Genomic DNA, 11,679 nt, shown 5'->3' with positions numbered 1-11,679 from the left:
ATCAAAAAAACTGTAAGTGCGTATGCGGGTACTTAAATACCTACATACCTAATTATAAATCATATATATATTATATTTTAAATAGCATTTTTTATTTAGAATATAAGGAATTAACTGTGCCTAGCATAACTATCTAAACATATACAAACTATCTATCTTAATAGAAAGCATTGAGGTATTTAAATAGAGTTAACATTTGCGTTCGAAGTATGGGCCACAAACATCGGTTATTTATCTGCTGTGAGATAGTTTTGGGTAGGATACAATATCAGAATGAGTTTGTAGGGTAGCTAAAGAATTTTATAGAAAAATATGTTAAGCGTCAAACACTTTGTATTATTGTTGTATGAGTAATGCTGAATCGATCAACTGGCTCCAGGCGATTGGGAGCAGTTGGGACTCTTGAGCGGTATTCACATAATAAAAATAAAAAAACCTTACCTTTTCCTTTACCATGCTGTATGGCTCACCTCATCTAAATGGGACATGGGTGAACAAACAAAATTAAAGAAAAAATGGACTGGAACCAAAACTACAAATCTGTTGTTTTTTATAATAAATGTGACATGTTTAGTGCCAGATATAGAAGTAACACATTGTCTCGGTCTTCCACTTGGTCCGAGAGGTTCCGGCCTAGAACTTCGGAGTGAGGGGCCCCTGCCAGGAACCGATTTTTAAATATATGTTTTTTAAATATTAACTCCACATAGGAGATTTTCCAAATTTTCAAAGCGAATTTCGAAGTAAGGTGTTGCTGGAGAATTTCAGGGCAACATTATTTGTACATTATTAGAGCGGGGGGTGCCTATGAAAATTAATTACCACGATTGTATTAAAAAATAGCTAGATTATCTTTAAAAAGAGTCGTACTAGCTCGTCTTCATACTTGGAACAACTAGTACAAGTGAGAATAAATACTTATTCTAAATACCTTGTCCCTAGTATATCGTATTTGTACCTACTTACCAGTAATGGTATGCCCAAAATTTTTATTTCCCTAATTTCCCTAGATTTCAGATTGGATTTGATTTGTGTGGGGTATTGCTCACTCAGTGCTTGGTTCCCCACAATATTTTTTCGAATCCATAGGGGGGGGGGGCGGTTGCGTATACGGGACGCGCAATACTCGCAAGACGCCGAACACTCACAAAAACGCGCGATACTTATGAACAAATACTAAGTACGAATGTATCAAATATCATAAATTTTTGGTAGATCTACCGATTTCGGCAAAAATCTACCGATATTCGCAGAAAATCTACCGAAATTTATGAAAATCAACCGAAATTTTCCGAAAATCCACCGAAATTTTGAAAATGCACCGAAATTTATAAAAATCTACCGAACTCAGCGAAAAAATTCTCAATTATTGTCAATTTTTTCCGAAAAGCACAATGTAGGAATTTTTTTTCGAAATTCTCTACCCATTGACTCGAATTTTTTATCGCGGTATGGCATCACTAGTTCCAAATATTTGTTCTAGTATATACATTACGCTTCACCTCTATAGTCTAGTATGGGTGTGGGTGGTTTATTTTAGACGTGGATCCTGTGAGTACTTTTCGTTACTGAGTACAGTGAGTACAGATACAATAAAATACCGGTGACAAAATACTTAGGTATTTAATACCGACCTAAAGATTCATTACGAATAAGTAATTTGTAAACTGGACTCTACCTAAATTACCCTACATAAATTCTACCCACAGATTCCCCACAAATAGAGAACTTCTGTGAAAAGTTTATTCCCCACAAAAAATGCATATGTGATTCCCCACATTTTTCTTATCGAAAGTAAATACCTATCAAAAAAATACCTATCAGAAATACCTGATAAAAGTACCTTTTTAAAATACCCATCAAAATACCTAACTAAAATACCTGAAAAAGTACTTATTTAAAATATTTAATCCTAGTATAAAATACTTGTGACTCCTGTGAGTATTTTGGAACCAGGTATTTCGGAGATTTGTCACAAGTACAAAGTACCGCATGAAAATACCCGGTACTTTTACTGGGTACGATAAATACGCCTCACCTCTAGTCAGAATACTTCCATCCCACTCCACTAAAGAAACACCGTAGGCAAAATTACTTATTCTTCCCTTTTCCCCATCCAAGTTTTTAACAAACAGTCAGTAGTATTTTAAAGTACGAAGTACTACAAGACCTGTGATATAAATATATATATATACAAATACTCAGGAATCAGGTATTTTGGAGTTTTGTCACAAGTATTTCAAAATACCGCATGAAAATAGCCGGTACTTTTACTGGGTACGATAAATACGCCTCTCCACTATTTATTGTACGCGCGAGTACGCGTCTGTTTATTTAGGTTATGTTTATGTGTTTCACTTGTCAGCAGACGCAATTCGTAGCTTTACCGTGTCTTACGATTCAGAGAGCGAATTTGGGGACGATTTAGTTTATTATGCCAACTACTCATAATCATAAATAAACCACTCTCTGCCAACTGTAAAAAAAATAAACAACCATAGACCATAGACATAAATAAACAAATGACCAAACTGATCCTAAGGGCAAACTGTTTTTTCTTAAATATATTCATTCTATTTACTGATGTCAAGCTATTGGGAAGGAGATTGTACATGTATACACCCTACATTTCTTTTACCACTTTCAGCATACTTTCAGTCTTTGCTTAATGTGTGTATAGTTTATAATGTTGTGTTGTGTATTGTTCATGTACTTGTGAATTGAGTCGTGTAATTTCTATACCCGCTATATCAACTTTCATTGATTTGGATCATCTCTAGCGTACATAAGTAAATGCATTACAATTTTTTATATAATGAATTGGAGTAATAAAATTTCGAAAAGCATTTATTTTTCTATATATGTCTAGCAATAATTAATAATTTCGATAAATAAAATGGATATAGCGGATTTTGATACTCACTTCGTGATTTTGAAAGTCAACTGAGCCGACATGGCGGGTTTAGAAACTCACGCGTAGATCATTTTGACACATGAGCGTGGCGTCAGAGCGGCGGCCATATTGTATTTTGGCAAAATAACTGCTTGTGATTCGTTAAATCCGATATAGCGGGTTTTGATAGTAACTTTCTGTATGATATAGCGGATTTGGTTTCTCACTCACAGTTTTAACATGGTTTTTGGTCGTGATAAGGAGGGTTTTGAAACTCAATTTTAGGCTCCTCTTGTTGCTCGCAAAAATGTGAACAAGATGTCATACTCAGATCATTTTGTCAAAAAATCGGATATAGCGGGTATAGAAATTATAGGATTCAATTCAGAGATGTGCAAAATGGGTACTCAAAACCATTTGAAATGCAAAATGGAAATGGGTCAAAACTTTTCCATTTGAAAATGCAAAATGCAAAATGGTTTTTAGAAAACCATTTCAAATGCAAAATGCAAAATACCTATTTTCAATTTGCATTGAAAATGCAAAATGGTTTCTCAGGTCAAACAATTAAAATGATTATTGAATTTTTAAACAATTTTGTTATTTAATAATGGACATCAATGTAGAACAAACGGTGACCGGATAAATCATCACAATGATAATTCATCACATCTTTAAAAAGTCATGGAAAGTGATGAAACAAAAACTTTATTAACTGGGTTAAGTAGGTTAGGTTAAAAAAAAACTTCATTGTTTCTAATGACTTTATATCACCTTTTAAAAGTGTGTTGAATTGTCACTGTGTTGAGTAATCATGGAACCAGAACAAACATATTACATGATGGTAAATCCAAAAACACCACGACCACAAACCACGACTACAGAATATGAAACCACAAAAAATTTGCGCGGGACTAATGTTGCCAACGTAAAAACATAGAAACTGCTATCTAACATTTAATATCACAGCGTAATGGCCCCATGCTCAGTATTTGAATCAGTATTTTTTGTAATGGTATCACTCAATTGCCAGGGCTCCTACCAGGGAGCAACTTGACAAATGTAAATTATCTCTCATAGCGAGGTTGAGGACCGACTGATATTTGGCGCTTATGAAAAAAAGATGAGTGAAGATAGTAAGAAGAATGTTGCAAAAAAGCATTTAAAATGCAAAATGGTTTTTAGAAAAGCATTTGAAATGCAAAATGGAAAATACCCATTTTGCATTTTGCATTTCCATTTGAAATGGATTTATTTGAAATAAAGCACATCTCTGTTTATGATGTTTTTATAAATGTTGTGTTCGTGTGTATAAATCCATTTTGGATTTTGTAGATCATTAAGCAAATGTTATATTCGTACAGTTTTCTGATTTTCAGTAATTTCATTTATTGGTATACTTTTTTGGTGATAGTAAAATATTTTAGATATTTTTGTAGATGTTTGGGGATCTGGTGAGGAGGCACGAAATGAAAGATGCTGTGAAGGTCACAGTGTTTTATTTGAGTCAGGTTGCCGTATGTGAGATGACTTGAGGACCGATGATGAAGACTCCGGATGCAGGCGGTGAAGTGCTGGTCAAGCGCAGGTCAGTGAGTCGACGCCGCTGCTGGTGACCGGACTCGTTGACTGTCAGGAACTGGTGAAGTGCGTGGGTCTTCCGGGTGCTCCAGTACTGACAGGGAAGCTAAAGGTGTGGTGGACCTGGTCGGCGGTTGTGCGGAAGATGGCATAGACCGGCGACGATGCCGCGTGGTCTAGATGCGTGTATGTAGCGCTGGTCAGATGTGCTGGAACCAGGGCGCTGTGATCCGGTGTAGCGCTGCCAAGGGACGATTGCCGGGGCCAGGGCGCTGTGATTGTCCCGATAGAGTCCATGATTGAACCGTGCAAAGCCGGGTGTTATCGCCCCGCGCGCAGCGGAGGGGAGCGGGTTGTCACTCGCGAAGTCTTGCTATATGTCTTGCTAACTGTTGAACAACTGATGGCTGACTGACTGACGAGTTGATGATATCTAATGGATTTTTTTTTTTTTTCCGAGGTGCAAAGTCTCTTGTTAGGAGCTTTTTTTCTCGTTGTCTGAAGTGCGCAGGTACCTGGAGGGGGGGTTTTGTGCCCTATGTGCGGGCTGCCTTTAGGCGACTGAGTGATGTGAGATTGTTTTTTTATTATTTTGGTATGTGTGATTTATTTATTTATTTAAAAAAATATATTGTTTTAAGCCCGCACATTAGGGGGGGAGTAGAATGGAGATGGGGTATGGGTATTTGGAGAGGGTGTCGCTTGGATTGGGTTTACCCAGGCTAGAGATGCTGGGGTTGGGGTTTGATGCTAGGTTGCTGAAGAAAGTTTTGGCCAGATCGACTATGTGTTTCCTAAGTGGGGGGATTTTCGTGCCTGAATTTATTATCGAGTTTCTGACAAACCATGGACTTTTGGTGTATCGTCTGAGCGTTGCATTTTGGAATTGTTCCAGACGTTTGGTGTTCCCCGTGGCCCAGATGGGGGAGGCGTAGGTAATGATAGGTCTGATTTTAGCGCGGTAGATGGTGAGTTTACTGTAAAGAGAGGTTTTTGAGTTTGCATGAAGGAGGGGGTAGAGGGCACTAGAGGTTTTCCTGGCCTTGTTAAGCGTTTCTGAAATGTGGGCGGTCCAGGAAAGTTTTTTGTCAAGGGTCACTCCAAGATATTTGGCGGTGTTGTGCCATGGTTTGACTTCGCCGTGAAGAGTTACAGCCCTCCAAGGGGTGCAACGGTTCTTTCTATGGGAGAAGAAAACCGCTACACTTTTGGAACTGACGAGTTGATATCTAATGGATTTTTTTTTTTCCGAGGTGCAAAGTCTCTTGTTAGGAGCTTTTTTTCTCGTTGTCTGAAGTGCGCAGGTACCTGGAGGGGGGGTTTTGTGCCCTATGTGCGGGCTGCCTTTAGGCGACTGAGTGATGTGAGATTGTTTTTTTTTATTTTGGTATGTGTGATTTATTTATTTATTTTTAAAAATATATTGTTTTAAGCCCGCACATTAGGGGGGGAGTAGAATGGAGATGGGGTATGGGTATTTGGAGAGGGTGTCGCTTGTATTGGGTTTACCCAGGCTAGAGATGCTGGGGTTGGGGTTTGATGCTAGGTTGCTGAAGAAAGTTTTGGCCAGATCGACTATGTGTTTCCTAAGTGGGGGGATTTTCGTGCCTGAATTTACACTGACGAGTTCCTTCACGCTGTCGCTTTTATAAGGTGAAGAAGCTTCTCGAACATTTTGGTTGCTATGTAATATTTCCAAACCAAATTAAAAAGAATAAAAGAACATCCAAGAAGCTTGTTTCGAAGAAAATCGAAACTTTTAAAATGACGTTAGAATCAAGTAGTGGCGTACCACTACAGATGGATAGAAAATACCACTCATAGACGTGAAATAAACTAATTTCTATTTGCGTTTTTGTATGAGACATTTTAGAGGATAGAGATAGCAAATTGTTATCACCCCCCCAATTTTTTCAAGACAATCAAACAGACATTTTTTCACGAAGATCCCATGATCCTTCTAATGGGCCTAGTACAAGTTGGGCCAATGCGCTGGCCCGACGTTTTCTTACATGACCACTTGGCCTTTGCATGCGTAGGCCAATGACTAAAGAAAATACCGCGTAGGCCGCCAACGTTGGCCGGTCAAGTTGATTAAAACGTTGACCGGGTCAACCCGATTACTGTCGTTTTTCGTGCACACATCAATGGATTTTTATACCGTCTCACGAACAGCGTTCATACGTTGGCCCCGTCTTCAGTTCGCAATACGCGTTCACCAGGGACAGCCATGTTAATTATTGACGTTTACGAATTACGATGATTAATAATTAATTAATTTCCACATCCATCTAGATTTGACGTCCTCCGTGATCGATGGGTAAGACTTTCGACTAGCAATCTGGAGGTCGCGGGTTCAAATCTCTCTTCTTCTTTCGCCAAGAGACGCAAGGAAATAAAAATCACAAGAGTTAAAAAAACTCGAACAAAGTCTCGTAATGAACAACAAAAGTAGACAGGCTTTCAACTTGATCAACTTTGTTGAAAGAAGGTTCACACTAAACTTGTCGATAAGCTTTCAAGTGTCATTCAACGGAAAGTTTGAGAATTGATCAAGTAATATTGAAACATCTGGGGCCTTAGCATGAGAAGTCGATATAGCCCTATAGCAATACGATATCGTTAAAATACGTCATCAATGAGCACTTAACGACATATGCTAGCACGATCAAAATATAACAACCGACGATTGTTAAAATTCCTTGTCTATGGTCAAAGTAGCGACGGTATCGTTAAAATTGCGAGCATGAGAATGTATCGATAGGATAACTTCCGACCGACGGTTGCTAAAAGCCCGCCGAATATAACGTGGGGTCTTGAGTGTCAGTTAAAACTTTGGTTGGCTGTCGATATACATATATTTTTTAATAATGTCGTTCATTATGCAAAATTTCTGGTTCAATGAAAGGAGGCAGGTTAGGGAAGATCGTAGGATTGAAAGGCGTCGTTTACGCGATCAATTGAATCCGTTCGAACTTGCAGAGACGGAATTCAGACAATTGTTTCGAATATCTCGCATTATGGCTAGAGATCTCATTGATGAATTAACTCCTTTTCTAGTGTCAAAAAATACATTAGGACTTCCAGTATACATTAAAGTGAGAGTATTAAATATTATTGATATCTTAGTAAAACAAAAACACAATATAAATCTATCCACCACTGGAACGACCACGTGAAATAAATAAATTTGTTTCGATTGCTGATGATAATTTTTCACAATAAAGTGATTAAAATGATCAAAAGTGAAGTTTATTAATTAGTTGTATTATTTATGATGTTGACAGGTACTCGCACCCATCAGCTTCTTTGCTACAGGGAGCTACCAACGTGGAGTAGGCCAAGATCACTTCTTGGCGATAGGGCAAACTACCGTTAGCAAGTGCATAAAACTGTTTATGAAAGCAGTTTTAGAACATCTGTACAGAAGATGGATACATTTTCCGGCTACAAATGAAGCCCGCAAGCAAGTAGAGAGTAGTTTTAGGGAAAAATTAAACTTTCCACATGTTCTGGGATGCATCGATTGCACCCACATCGCCATCGTCACCCCTTCCAGACACGAGGAGCAGTACAAAAACCACAAAGGATTTTATTCGCTGAATGTTCAAGTGGTAAATATTTTTTCAGAAATAAAACAGCCGGATTGTTGTTTTCAAATTTTATTGAAGGTTTTTTATGTTTGATAAACAGGTCTGCGATGCTACGTTGAAAATATTGAGCATCAACACACGCTTCCCGGGTACTGTCCATGACCAATTCATTTGGAATAATAGTTTAGTCAAAACTGAAATGAACAGACTATACAATCAGAGAATTGGGACATATTTCTTGCTAGGTATGTATTTCAACAACTCATTTAAAAAAAAGGCAAAAAAATCATAATTTAGTAGTTATATGTACCAATTATAATGGGTGTTTTGTTTCAATCAGGCGATTCTGGATATACACTCGAGCCTTATCTGATGACACCAATATTGAATGCAGTCGAGGGGAGTGCCCAATACAGATACACAAAGGCGCACTGTGAGGCGAGATGTTCCGTAGAACGCCTATTTGGGGCATGGAAGGCTATATTCCGTTGCCTCAGGAAAGACAGAGTTCTCCATTATGAGCCCGATGCTGCTGGTCAAATAATTATTACTTGTGCTATACTATACAACATGATGAAGCACTATAAGTCAGTTTCCTTGTTGAACTATACCTATGCATTTAAAAAAGTAAGGCAACAGTACAAAATATTAATAAATTTTTCTCTATTTTCAGATTAACAGACGATTATAATGATAATGTAGAGTTAAGAGAGGTTGAGCTGCTGCACCAGCCTGAAGATGTCAGCAGGGTTGTTGCAGCCCGCAGAGTGAGAGACGAACTAGTGCGAAAGTACTTCTCCCACGAATGATAATATATTAAACAAGGAAACTGACTTATAGTGCTTCATCATGTTCAAACATTGTATCGTATGTACCTACATTGTAAAAACAATTCACGCCTCATAGAGACATTGCAAGAGTTTGAAGAACTGCTACTAATCAAGTACATATTCATATATGCAAAGCGCTGCATGCAATATTTCTCAAAAAGAACTTCAATAGTACTTTAAAACACTGTATTGTATGTACCAACACTGTAAAAACAATTCACGCCTCACAGAAACATAGCAAGAGTTTGAAGAACTGCTACTAATCAAGTACATATTCATATATGCAAAGCGCTGCATGCAATATTTCACAACAAGTACTTCAATAGTAGTTTAAAACATTGTATTGTATGTACCTACATTGTAAAAACAATTCACGCCTCACAGAGACATTGCAAGAGTTTGAAGAACTGCTACTAATCAAGTATATGTATATGCAAAGTGCTGCATGCAATATTACACAACACGTACTTTAAAATATTGTATTGTATGTATCTAAATTGTAAAAAAATGACATTTGTTGTTGAGTTTCACTTTTTCACAAGAAACATAAAAATTATGAACATACAAAACGTTAATAAAAATAAAAATTTAACACACAAAGTATACAAAAAACTTATTATCTTGAAAATTATAAAAAAAAACCTAAAAACTAATCGCAGTATCCTCCGACTCCAACTGCAACGTATAGTTGGGCGAGTTAGCAAATTATGTTGACGGTTGTTTCGATGGTTGAGTTTGTCTAGAATTAGAAATGTTTTATTAGAGATCTCATTCATTCTACTTTCATCGTACCTCCTAGCTGGACTGCTTGCCTCTCCAAGGACAATTGTTAATAATCGTGTTCCATCCCTTGTGAACATACTTCGCAATCTCTCAAGTGACATATTAAATAATGCAATATTTAATTTAATTTGTTCAGTTTTGTACATTAAATGTTTTTAAAAGCCTGTATAGATGTATAGCAAATAAATACCTCGCCAACTGTCGTTGGAGTAAACAAACCCTTTCACGTTCCACTGCCGTGTATCTCTGAAACAAGAGATGATAATTCATTAATTTACTAACTTAATTTACCTTCTATAGTAAATGAGTTATTAGTGCCAGTGAGACGAGACCAGAAAAGCACCATGTCTATGTAGACACTGTATCTTGCCCGGTCTCGGGGTGCCCTGACAAATAATTACAAAAAGGAACAGGAAATACCTCAAAAATGTCAGCAAATCGATCCATTGAACTCTGAAATGATAAATAACAACTCATTAATTTATTTTAAATAACAATAGGTAGTCGACATACTAAAAGGAAGATTATAAATGAATTTATTCATTTTGAATTTCTCGCCAAGCTGGATTTTACATGTTTATTATTTTTTTTTAACACAAAGAATATCTAAACAAACAGAACAATAAAAACTCCACCGCGCAAAATGGAAAAATAGTACATTGGGAATAGTACAATAAATAAATGAAATAAGTCAAAGCTAATAATAATAGAAGAGTATGTATGAGACGATGTATGAATGTAAATGAGGCAAGGAGTGTGTGCCAAGACCGAGTTGTTTGGCGGTCCGTCCTCTCTGCCTACCCCTGCGGGGAAACGGCGTGATGGTTAGTTAGTTAGTTAAGTCAAAGCTGGGCATTTTATTTTGTTCTACTAAGATTTAATTCTAATTTAAAAGTACAGTGCCACACTTATAAGTTGGCAGTGGCCTAAACATGGATTGACGCTATTTCTTTATATTTTAATCTGGCAACTTACACGTGTAGCGCTGTATTTGGGAGTGATTCGAAGAGAAATAGGAAATACCTTAAAAATATTGGAGAATTTATTAATAGCTCCCACAAGCTCCTTGGATGATTCGTTACTAGCCTCCTGCGCCATCACCATCCGAACCCCCACATCTGGCTTGTCAGTTAGCTTCCTCTTCTTGCTCGGGCGAGAAGGGGAAGCTATGTCACGCCATGTCTGTAAAATGTAAAAATAATGTCAGGTTAAAAGTGATTTACCGTCTTATATCAAGTGTCTCGATGATAGATTATATTAGAAGGTCAGCAAAGTTTGCTGCAACCAGTTTGTATAGGTAGGTACAAATACTCACTGTTTTCCACTGCTCGTCAGACTTAGCAGGACATAATTCTGCCAGTTGTTCCGCCAAATTCCGAACCCCGAGGTCCCACAAACCTTCCAGCGGCGAACTCCGAATGGTCAGCCATATAGCTGGTTAGCAGTCCATTTGACTGGTCGTCGACCTTACTCTCTTCCTGAAATCATAATATCAGCATTTTGAATATCTTAAAATACTGCGTATGATTGAAATATTAGTAAAAATAACTTCAAAATTTTGACACAATAGAATGTTAGTATATCTCTTTGATAATAATGGAAATTCTTTCACATAAAAAGATAAATAAATAACTTACCCAGCTACCATTGCTTGCGACATCGTAAAATATTAAAAAAAACAAGGCGGTTACAATGATCAAGCTTGAAATCTGACGTTTGACGTCTGACGTCTATCCAATTCATAGACAATTCCGTCCCAGTATTGCCAGCGTATATCGATTTGTATTTATTGCCTTATCGATGTCGTTAGAGATATCAATAGTGTTCTCATGCTAGGGAAGTCGTTATAAAATGGTCGGTAGATACGCTTAGCAATACGATATCGTTAAGTTCGATCGATTCTCATGCTAAGGCCCCTGAACCCACTATTTACGTAATATTATTTTTGTCCCCGTCAAAATATGGCTTACCTCATAATCTAGGGAGTTCTAGGAGTTCG

General features: G+C 37.4%; 1 long non-coding RNA gene across 3 annotated transcripts; it reads right to left on the bottom strand.

The window, feature by feature from the left end:
- Positions 1 to 8,120: 8,120 nt before the first annotated feature.
- On the bottom strand, positions 8,121 to 11,596 carry LOC149410742 (uncharacterized). 3 transcript variants are annotated; one of them, XR_016304969.1, is made up of 7 exons: positions 11,318 to 11,596; positions 10,996 to 11,158; positions 10,704 to 10,862; positions 10,101 to 10,133; positions 9,871 to 9,926; positions 8,378 to 8,596; positions 8,121 to 8,261 (listed from the first exon to the last, which is right to left on the bottom strand). It is a non-coding gene; the product is annotated as an uncharacterized LOC149410742 (long non-coding RNA). The 3 variants fall into 3 exon arrangements; XR_016304968.1 differs by having other exon boundaries at positions 8,121 to 8,596; XR_016304970.1 differs by lacking the exons at positions 8,121 to 8,261; positions 8,378 to 8,596 and adding an exon at positions 9,088 to 9,636.
- Positions 11,597 to 11,679: the final 83 nt, after the last annotated feature.

The sequence above is a fragment of the Hesperophylax consimilis genome, chromosome 27, assembly GCF_061612785.1.
Source record: "Hesperophylax consimilis isolate HC1 chromosome 27, BYU_Hcon_1.0, whole genome shotgun sequence".
In the NCBI taxonomy this organism is placed as follows: domain Eukaryota; kingdom Metazoa; phylum Arthropoda; class Insecta; order Trichoptera; family Limnephilidae; genus Hesperophylax; species Hesperophylax consimilis.
Note: the sequence above shows the minus strand (reverse complement) of the source record. Positions and strands in the feature narration are given on the sequence as shown.